Raw genomic sequence first — 8,675 nt, forward strand, 5'->3', positions numbered from 1 at the left:
TGCCATAGTTTCAAAAGAGTTTGGAAGAAAATTCTATTCTGAACAAATTATATTTTCGAACGACTTACAACCATTCCCATACAACCAAGTCCCATTCCTCTACATTGTTATTTTAAATTTCTGTAATCGTTAATTTCCTATTAAAGTTCCTTTTCCAAATGACAGCTGAACGTTATTAAATAAAGGCAGTTCTTATGAATAGATACAATGCAGAACGTGCGTGCCGGGGCAATCTTCAAAAGACAAGGATCGGTAGCGCTATAAACGCTCTTCAGCGAATATAAAAGTTAATTGTTGCAGTAATTCAAAGCTGCTTGCGCACCACTAGTGGTGCGCGTACCTCAGGTTGAGAACAACTGCTCTAAAGCATGCCATAGATTGATGACTTGTTGGAACAAAATTTCGGAAGAAACCATACGTGCCTTGTGCAGTCAAGTTCCAAACAGACCGAGGCGTGTAGTGGAGGCAAAAGAAGGATATATCGAAAAATAACAATGAATTCTATTATTCATCTTTATAATGCTATTTTCCGCAGAATATTTTTTTTTTCTCTTACATTCATATTGTAGATATTTCAATAAACATTTGTCTACACTTGGTCTGATCACCATGTAATATCACCATGTAATATTCTCGGGAATTAACCTTAAAATAACAGAAGACTTTTAATATCTTCTTTAAAAGAACGCCACCCATGCACATAATAACAGTCTGATTAGAACGGTAAACTCTCGATGTTTATTAAATTTAAAGTAAGTAAACTCGCGATATTTCAATCACTTTTGGGTTTTCTCCGACTTGCGGCCCGCGAGACCTCCTCGAAAGTTTTTGCGGTTCTTCAACCTAGCAACCTTGAACCACCCTGAGGTAGACTACTAGGTACCGGTAAAATTTCAAACTACAGTTGTGACTTGTATCCTTTGGTATTTCAATTCACGTTGAGACTGGAGGCATGAATCTTTATTGTCACACTTCCTCAGAATTAGAGCTCAACCGATATATCGGCCCGATATTGCGTGTTTGCCGATATATTATATCGGCAGTAAACGGCTGATATATATATATATATCGGCTATATATAACAGTTAAAAAAAACTAAAAATGTTCGTAAAAGTTGTTTTATTTACTGTTGGTTGTGGTTATTTTTAATGGAGAATACACTTATGTGGTTTATTGTTTTTATATTTAAATTACACATGAGGGGGCACCAAAGTCTTCAGTGCTTAGGGCACCAAATGGGCTTAATCCGCCCCTGGTAGGCGGTATTGCAGCTTGATTGCGGTTAGTTAGTCTAAGTTACTGTGCGATATGTCATCAAATAAGCAACGAAAGTACGAAGATAAAAACAGAGTTGTCAAGTCAGAATGGGAAGAAGAATACGCATTTACCAGTCAGGAGAATAAACCTTTGTGCTCAATCTGCCATAAGCTACTAAGTCAGAATAAAGTCAGCAATGTTAAACGGCACCATGAAACAAGAATCATGAAAACTTCTTACGAGACTACCCTCGTAAATCAGCTCAAAGGAAACACAAATTAATTGAGCTCAAATTGTGCATATATTTGAGCATAGCAGATTTGTTTATCTATTTATCGTTATTAGACTCTTGTGTGAATTTCTTTTCTGTTCATGGTATTTTAATAATAATGAATTCACAAATTCTGCGGCTCTTTTGCAGCATGCGGCTCTTATACTAAAAAATTGTTCCCACCCCTGCTATATACTATAGCCTACATAAATAAAGACATAATGAAACTATTGGACGCCTCCGTTTTGCGGTATGTTAGATGTGGGTTAGACTCTGTTGTTTGGGCGCCAGCCAAAATCCAAAAGTTTCAAACTTTTGTTGGAAATAAAGAGACGGAACAAAATCGGATCGTATATTTAAAAGTGAAACAATACTGATATAAAACTATTTGGCGCCAAATTGAATACATCTCCGTCCTCGAATCCGATAACAACTGTAATATATATCCCAACTGTACTTGAAGATGTTCAAAAGACTATATTTGAAACTATAATAAGCATCATTGTATCAAACTAGAATTACCTCAAGCATAAATATGATTTTCCACCCTCTTCAAACGCACTTGGCGGAATATCTCCAGTCTGTGGTCTTTCTGGAGTCTTTGATAATATTTATATAGGGTGATCAAACCCAAAGTAGACAAATGTTTTTTAAAATATCTACAATATAAATGTAAGAGAGAAAAAAATATTTTGCAGAAAATTCAAAATAGCATTATAAAGATAAACACTAGAATTCATTGTTATTTTTTGATATATCCTCCCTTTGCCTTCACTACACGCCTCGATCTGATTGAAACTTGACTGAAAGACGCACGTATGGTTTGTTCTGAAATTTTGTTTCAACAAGTCATCAGTCTATGCCTTAGACTTAGAATAGTTGTTCTCAGTCAGAGTTACGCGCACCACTAGTTTCATGGAAGTATTTCAAGTGGTAAGAAAGCATCTTTGAATTATTGCAACAATTAACTTTTGTATTCGCTAAACGGCGATTATAGCGCTACCAATCCTTGTCTTTAGAGATCGCCCTCGCCCATTACTGTCCACCTGAATCGAAACGGGCATGTTTTTGCCAATTTGCGCGTTACGTTACAGTACATCTCATCATATTCACCAAATTATCCGAAACCTCGTACGAATACACTTTGAACAGTGCTAGCTGCTATCGCGAACGCTCCCTTATATGCCGATTTATTAATTAATACAGACGCACTGTGATGTAACATGCGAAACGGCGAAAACAAGCCTGTTCCGTTTTTAATGGACGGTAACGGGCGAGGGCGATCTTCAAAAGACAAGGATCGGTAGCGCTATAAACGCTCATCAGCGAATACAAAGGTTAATTGTTCAATAATACAAAGCTGCTTGCGCACCACTAGTGGTGCGCGTACCTCAGGCTGAGAACAACTGCTCTAAAGCTTGTTCAACGCAAATAGCATGCGCTATTAACACTAAGTTGTTAAAAAGTATTGGAATCCACAGTAACCATCAATCTGTGCTCTCGTTAAACTACAATAAGAGCAAATAGGTAAATCTATTCTGTAACATCAGAACAATGAAGCAATACAGGGCAAAACAAACAAAAATCAGTAAAGTAGGAAAAATCTAGAAAGATTTAAGAAGTGCTGATACTCACCCCAAGCAGCGAACAACATATTATTGTAAATTGAAAAAAAAAAAGTTTACAAAACAAATAGATAATTCGAACATAAATACTTGAGTGTGGAGATTGAACACACAATTTATACTATATTGTATACAAAAAATAACGAAAGTGCAACAAACAAACAAGCGGTGCACAATACGTGACTCTCAACACTCGTTACTTACTTTCCACTGTACGCTAAATACCAATATCAAAAGCAGCCCAAAAATTATCAACAAAAAACAGAGTAAAATAGAAGAAGAACATTCCACGCCCCGGCGTTCCAACTTCAGTGCGAATAGTATTAATAAAAATCCATGTGCTTTGTGAAACTTGCGCTGTCCATTGTCCAAGCAGTCTTTAATAGAAAATTCATTATCAAATTTCACATCCAATTCCAACCACAGTCAAGTTTAGAAATATTAGCCTTCTTTTTCTGTCTTCACTTTCTGTAAGAGTAAACGCACTCCAAAGCTCAGGGTGCACCATTCTGGAATGTGATTAAGATCATGTTAATTAAGCAAGTGAGAGCGCATACCAAATTGTATCTCGAATTTCTGTCAAATGAAATTGTTTTACACGCGATGAGAATAACATAACGTTTGACTACTACACAGCGCTGATTGCAAGCTAAATTTGCACAACATTTATGCAACAAGGCAATGAAAACTATAATTCCATGCTTTGGTCTCTGCGGTAGGGGTAGCAAATTACTTTGGATCGTGGGCCATACCATGGCAACAATTTTCGCTAATGAATTAACGTAGTTTCAATCAATCTAAAAAAGGAACATTTGAGATTTCAAACTCTATTCATGAGAAAGATTCACTTCTCATTCTCTTCTGCAAAACTAAAGGTCATGAGTTGTATTGGTTGTTGAGATCCCCATAAGATCATGCCGAAGTCATCGCGATATTGCCACCAGTGCTCCGCAACCCTTTTTCACTCACGGCACACTTCACAACCTTCATAAACTCGGCGGCACACCAGGGGTGAAAATGTTAAATACAAAGAGAAAAATTAAATGCAAAAGAACAACATCAATAAATTTAATGCGATATTTGCGCCTGCTTTGATGAACACAGTCGTTGAATATTAGGTTCAAATTTCGAAAGAGCAACTCGAAGCTCTCTATCAATATCTCTTAAGCAGGAACGTTTGTCATTTTTGATCAATACGAGAGAAGAAAAGCTTTGTTCGCAAAATAAGTCGTGGAAAATTGGAGAATTTCGATAGCTGCCTTGGAAATTAGTTTGTATTCTTCTCTAATAGAAACCCAAAATTCTCCAAGTGACATCTCGCTGAATTTCAATCCGAGAAATTCACTACAAATTGTCTGTCAACATCCCTTATATCATTATTGCTACTTGGAAACATTTCCAGCGATCCCCGCCCCAACTCGGTTTTCCATAGTGCTACTTTCTGTTTAAATCCAGTCAACTTGTCAGAACACGATAGTATATTTTCTTCCCTGCCTTGCAATTTGATGTTGAGTTCATTTAAGTGTTCACATATGTCCGCCATGTATGCAAGTTTTGCAACCAAATAATTGTCTTCAAGGTGCTTACGCAAATCGTGGTTGTTCTGACTTAATAAAAACTGGCTCACTTCATGCCGAAGTTCAAAGAGTCTTGCGAGAACTTTTTCCCGAGAAAGCCAACGTACATGCGTATAGTACAATAATGACTGATACTCTGAACCCATTTTTTCGCATAATGACGAAAAAATACGTGAATTCAAAGCTCTCCCTTTAATGAAGTTCACAATGTCAATGCAGTGTTTTATCGCTTCGGACAGTTCCTCTGGCAGCACTTTGGTCATCAAAGCTTCTCTATGTATGCAGCAATGCGTAACTTGAATGGCAGGATTTTGCTGTTTCGCCAACGTAGCAAAACCTTTACCTTTGCCCAACATTGCTGAAGCACCATCTGTGCAAAGGTTGATGCAATCACTCTAGTCTAGTAGATACCGTGGGCAGTAAAAAAACTCGTTTGTCACGCGAAAAATGTCCTGCCCAGTTGTTCGCTCTGGAAGTTCTTTGCAAAACAAATACTCGTCTGCAATAGCATTGCCGTCGACAAATCGTACAACAGCCAATAGCTGTGCTTGCTTTTTGATGTCCGTTGTTTCGTATATTTGAAGGGAAAATTTTCCAGATGTTTTTAGTTTATTAAGTAGCGTTTCAAGTAGATCTTCAGACATATCGCCAATGCGCCTTTTAATAGTCTCGGCGGACAACGACACTTTCCTGACTTCTTCAGCTTCCTTCTGTCCAAGCATTAATCCGACAACTTCTAGGCAGGCTGGTTTTATGAGTTCTTCTCCGATATTATGCGGCTTTTTCTGTCGAGCAATTAATTTGGCAACGTGATAGCTAGCTTCTACTGCTTTTTCCGAGACTGTGAAAGTTGACTTCATAAAGTGCTTTTGCTTTTTATTTCGACTCAATATTCGTTGAAAGAAATCCTTATTCTTGCCAGAATAAGTGGAATGTTTTGTTTTTAAATGCCTAATAAGTTTGCTTGGAACCATTGCTTGATTAGCAAGTTGTTCTCCACAAAGTACGCATTTAGAGCCTCTTCACTACCGCACCAAGTATATCCATATTGAATGTAGTCTTCACTGTATTTTCTCTTCTTTTGTGCTTTTGCAGTATCACTTGCTGAAGTAGGTAAACTATCTGGTGGTTGCACTGCTCTCTTTAAAAATTTATCCATTCTGTTAGGGTTCGGGTTTTGCTAAACGCAGAAATATGTATTGGGCGCTAATTTACTATAATGGACCCTCGTAAAAAAATCACATGTCAATTTTCGGATGCTCCTAATCAGTGGCGGCGCGTCAATAGGGCCAACCGGGGCAATGCCCCGGTTGTTTTTTCGGTATAATAAAAAATATTCGAAAAATACCTCAATATCGGTTGCACAGACTGTCTACACTAGCCATATTCTCCCGACATGGTTCATTTTTCGCTCGCAAAGCCTTCGCCGAACGTCGACGGGGCGACGCCGATTTTGCCCCGGTTGCTCATTGTATATCGTATTCTCTCTTTTATCTTCCACTCGCCGCGTTTGTCTCGTTTGTTTTCTGTTTCTTTTACTAGATCATCGGGGCCGATCGGGGCTAGCCCCGAAATTATGACGACACAATGCCGACGTTTCTTACAACAACGTGTTGACATATTCACGCATTCCTTCTCGTTCGTTGGTTGCTTGAAGAGTTGATAGTTTCCTCGCCTTCGTTTTTGTCGCTTGTTTCGCTATTTGAATCAGTTAGAGACCTTTAGTCCATTTGCTTTCGATTTTCCACATTCCTTTTGAGCTCCTCACCTCTTTCCGGCTTCGCATTATTCTAGCCTTAGACCTCATAATGAATAAGGTTGATGCACTACTTCGCACTCCGTTTTCGCAGCTGCCGCTGGAACAAAAATTAGAGGTACAACGTCTTGGGCCTTATCAACCAAAAAATTGTTCACTGGAACAATCCCATGACGGAGGAAAGCGTCGGCGTACATTCTGCGCAGAAACTTGGTATAAAAAACACGAATGGTTGTGTTACAGCGAGGACAAAAATGCACTTTTTTGTTTTTATTGCCTACTTTTTGCTACCGCCCGTGACTCACGTTGGTGTAAATTTGGTTTTAGAGATCTTAAACATCTTTCCGAGCGTGCCAGGGATCATCAATCTTCTATGGAGCATCTGGACAATGCAGTAAAATACCGAACATTCGGAAATGTTAATATTGCAGCACAGTTGGATGAAGGACGCGCGGTTTCTATTCGTCGGCACAACCAAAACGTCGAAAAAAACCGCCATGTTCTCGGTCGATTGATAGATGTTTTGAAGTTCATTGGTTGTCACGAGCTGTCCCTCCGTGGGCACGATGAACCCTTCTAATAGAGGGGTATTTTTGGATATGGTGGAATACACCGCATCCCTAGATACAGTATTGAGAGATCATCTTGATGCCGCAACTATTTCGAAAGGGACATCTAAGGATATCCAAAATGATTTGCTCGACTCAATGTATAAAATTTATTTACAACCTTTGGCGCGGCAGTCATGAGTGGGTCGAAACATGGTGTTCAAGTTTATATAAAAGAAGATTTTCCTCATGCGCATTTTTTACATTGTTATGCACACCAATTTAACCTCGTTATTAAAAATATGTGTCTTGATACCCCTCTCGTCCGTATATTTTTTGCAAATGTTTCGGGGTTTTCTTCATTTTTTTTTCGTTTCGCTGAAGCGCTCTAACCTCCTTCGCCAGATATGTAGCCGCCGTCTCCCAGCTTGTGCACCAACACGTTGGAACTTCCAATCACGCGTGGTGCAGGGCGTGTCCGAAATTAGGTCTGAGCTCAACCGCGGCGCGGCGTGTTGCATATATGTTCAAGCAGTAGAAGTCTAGCAGCATATATATCTATGAGTGAGCGACGCATGTCCTTATCTTTGCATTAACTTTCCTTTCTTCATAGTAACGATTTAAACCTTATTTTAGGTTTTGTCTGCTTTCCCGAAGTTTCTGTTAATATGTCATTGTATTTATCTGGGTAAATATTGCCTTTCCTTTTGAAAGAGGTTTCAAAATAAACTATGTCTATATTTATTAATCCCTTGACTTGGACCGGTTTTAAAGACACTTTCTTATCGTTAAAAATTGTCGCTTTTGCCGATTGGTTGTTACCGATGGAATGGTTTTTATACTCATAAAATGATGGGAGAACTTACAGCGCTCATCCTGTCCCCGTAGATGGGGGTGACTTGGTCCCGCAGTAGCTTGCCCCGGTTGTCAAAATGACCACGCGCCGCCACTGCTCCTAATAATTATAGGGAGCATTTCGAAATTTTTAAGTGTGTTTTTTACAAGGGTCCATTATAGTAAATTAGCGCCATGTATAGTGACGTTAGATACACAACAATACCGGTATTATAAAAATTGCGCAACTGAACTGGGAGGCTAATACTTCGATTGATAAAATTTATTGGTGTGAAGAGACATAAAAGCTCAAAATTCTCAAACAATAAAAAGTGTCTTACATTTCCAAAAAATACCGCGGCACCCTTAACGCAGCTTCGCGGCACACCGGGGTGCCGCGGCACCCCGGTTGCGGAGCACTGATTGCGACCATCAAGCGAATATCCAGAATAAAAAAACAGAGTTTCGAAACAATTAAATCTCAATATAAAAATACTTGTATATCTTCGATAATGTTTTAGGCAAAATATTTTAACCTAAAGTCACCAGTACATTCGAATTTAGCCAATATTGAAATAACTTACGCTATTTGAGTGCGGTTAGCTACGACATGAAATAACTTAATTTGTGACGTCACAATTATTTTATTTATTAGCCAACAATCGTACTTACGGAATTTTAATTTTGCAAATTTACAAAAATGGCAAATTTATCATTTACGCGACTTTGACTTGTATCAACAGGTCAAAATGTCACCCATTATCGTGTTTTTACACGCGATCTTGCGCAAGCGAATCAAGCACTTCA

The sequence above is a fragment of the Styela clava genome, chromosome 5 (assembly GCF_964204865.1).
Source record: "Styela clava chromosome 5, kaStyClav1.hap1.2, whole genome shotgun sequence".
Classification (NCBI taxonomy): Eukaryota; Metazoa; Chordata; class Ascidiacea; order Stolidobranchia; family Styelidae; genus Styela; species Styela clava.